The sequence below is a fragment of the Schistocerca piceifrons genome, chromosome 8 (assembly GCF_021461385.2).
Source record: "Schistocerca piceifrons isolate TAMUIC-IGC-003096 chromosome 8, iqSchPice1.1, whole genome shotgun sequence".
NCBI classification, from domain to species: Eukaryota; Metazoa; Arthropoda; class Insecta; order Orthoptera; family Acrididae; genus Schistocerca; species Schistocerca piceifrons.
Window position 1 is genome coordinate 158,094,350 of NC_060145.1, and position 2,657 is coordinate 158,097,006.

Genomic DNA, 2,657 nt, shown 5'->3' on the forward strand with positions numbered 1-2,657 from the left:
TGACAATATTTTTTTACGTGCTGTAGGATCGCCTTCAGAGTTTCGACGCTGTGTGTTTGTGCTCATCTATTTTTGTTTCAATTTATAAACAATATTCCCACACGATGTATTTTCGAGTGTATTTGCCCTAATGTATTTTAGCTCCGCCTGGGAATATAGTGCAGTGTTCTGAGTGCGAGTGTATTTGAAACAGTTTGTCTAAAGCAACATTTGCAAATGTATTTACCTACTTTGTTTATGCAAGAAAATATTCCAGAGTAGTGTATGAAGACAGAGAGGTTTCACAAGTGCGCCACGATCTTTTTTTAGGCTCTGTGGTGATGTACATCGCAAAACTGAAGCAATGTACTGTGCAGCGATCACTTTGAAAGTGTTTAGAGACATATTCAGCTGTATTTAGCAACTCCTGAAGCAGCTGCTGCTCAATGACAAGGAACTTGCCCCCCTTCTTGCAGAGGTGTACCGTAGGTCTCTAGAAGAGAGCAGCGTTCCAAAAGATTCGAAAAGGGAACAGGTCATCCCCGTTTTCAAGAAGGGACGTAGAACAGATGTGCAGTACTATAGACCTATATCTCTAACGTCGATCAATAGTAGAATTTTGGAACACGTATTATGTTCGAGTATAATGACTTTTCTGGAGACTAGAAATCTACTTTGTAGGAATCAGCATGGGTTTCGAAAAAGACGATCGTGTGAAACCCAGCTCGCGCTATTCGTCCACGAGACTCAGAGGGCCACAGACACGGGTTCCCAGGTAGATGCCGTGTTTCTTGACTTCCGCAAGGCGTTCGATACAGTTCCCCACACTCGTTTAAAGAACAAAGTAAGAACACATGGACTGTCAGACCAATTGTGTGATTGGATTGAAGAGTTCCTAGATAACAGAACGCAACATGTCATTCTCAATGGCGAGAAGTCTTCCGAAGTAAGAGTGATTTCAGGTGTGCCGCAGGGGAGTGTCGTAGGACCGTTGCTACTCACAATATATATAAATGACCTTGTGGATAACATCGGAAGTTCACTGAAGCTTCTTGGGGACGATGCTGTAGTATATCGAGAGGTTGTAACAATGGAAAATTGTACTGGAATGCAGGAGGATCTGCAACGAATTGACGCATGGTGCAGGGAATGGGAATTAAATCTCAATGTAGACAAGTGTAATGTGCTGCGAATACATAGAAAGAAAGGTCCTTTATCATTTAGCTACAATATAGCAGATCAGCAACTGGAAGCAGTTAATTCCATAAATTATCTCGGAGTAGGCATAGGAGTGATTTAAAATGGAATGACCATATAAAATTAATCGTCGGTAAAGCAGATGCCAGACTGAGATCCATTGGAAGAATCCTAAGGAAATGCAATCCGAAAACAAACGAAGTAGATTACAGAACACTTGTTCGCCCACTGCTCGAATATTGCTCACATGTGTGGGATCCGTACCAGATAGGGTTGATAGAAGAGACAGAGAAGATCCAATGGAGAGCAGCGCGCTTCGTTACAGGATCATTTAGTAATCGAGAAAGCGTTACGGAGATGATAGATAAACTCCAGTGGAAGCCTCTCCAAGAGAGACGCTCAGTAGCTCGGTACGGGCTTTTGTTGAAGTTTCGAGGACATACCTTCACCGAGGAGTCCTATGTATATCTCACGAAGAGACCATGAGGATAAAATCAGCGAGATTAGGGCCCACACAGAGGCATACCGGCAATCTTTCTTTCCACGAACAATACGAGACTGGAACAGAAGGGAGAACCGATAGAGGTACTCGAAGTACCCTGTGCCACACACCGTCAGGTGGCTTGCGGAGTATGGATGTACATGTACATGTAGATGTATTTTCCACAGAAGTGTGCGAAGCGTCTCAGGGATGGTTTCACAAGTGTGTCGCTATCTTTTCTTTTAGAGTCAGTGTTCAAGTGCGGTGGTGGTATTCCTCAGAATTGTTTACATATTGTTGCGTCGTCTGCAAAGCTCTTTCTCTCTCTCTCTCTCTCTCTCTCTCTCTTTGAGCAGTGGTACATTTAGTTCCTGTGACATGTTCAAGTTACGTGTCTGACAATATTCCGCAGATTGCTTAAACATGGGATGTAATAGCTCCTGAAGCATTTTACGTTCAACGACAAAGGGTACCCATGCACCAGGGGTGAGGTGAGAGGCTGCGGGTGTATCCAAAGCTACAGGGAGCGGTGAGCTATTGCGCCTGCCTTAGGTCCCCTAAATCACAATCACGTGATTGCAAATTAATTACTCAATCAATTTATTGACTTGACAGGTTTTCTGGATCGATTCTCAGTCATGCATTTGCCTTGGAGCCAACAGCCTTGCCGCAGTGGTAACACCGGTTCCCGTCAGATTACCGAAGTTAACCATTGTCGGGCTGGGCAAGCACTTGGATGGGTGACCATCCGGTCTGCTGAGCGCTGTTGGCAAGCGGGGTGCACTGAGACCTTGTGAGGCAAACTGAGGAGCTACTTGATTGAGAAGTAGCGGCTCCGGTCTCGTTAACTGACATACGCCCGGGAGAGCGGTGTGCTGACCACATAGCCCACCATATCCGCATCTAGTAACGCCTATGGGCTGAGGATGACACAGTGGCCAGCCAGTACCATTGGGCCTTCATGGCCTGTTCGGGAGGAGTTTTTAGTTTTAGTTTTTTG

At 45.1% G+C, this 2,657-nt stretch overlaps 1 pseudogene; it reads left to right on the forward strand.

Annotated features, from left to right (window-relative positions):
* The first annotated feature begins 2,311 nt into the window (after positions 1–2,311).
* Positions 2,312–2,429, forward strand: LOC124712859 (annotated as a pseudogene).
* Positions 2,430–2,657: the final 228 nt, after the last annotated feature.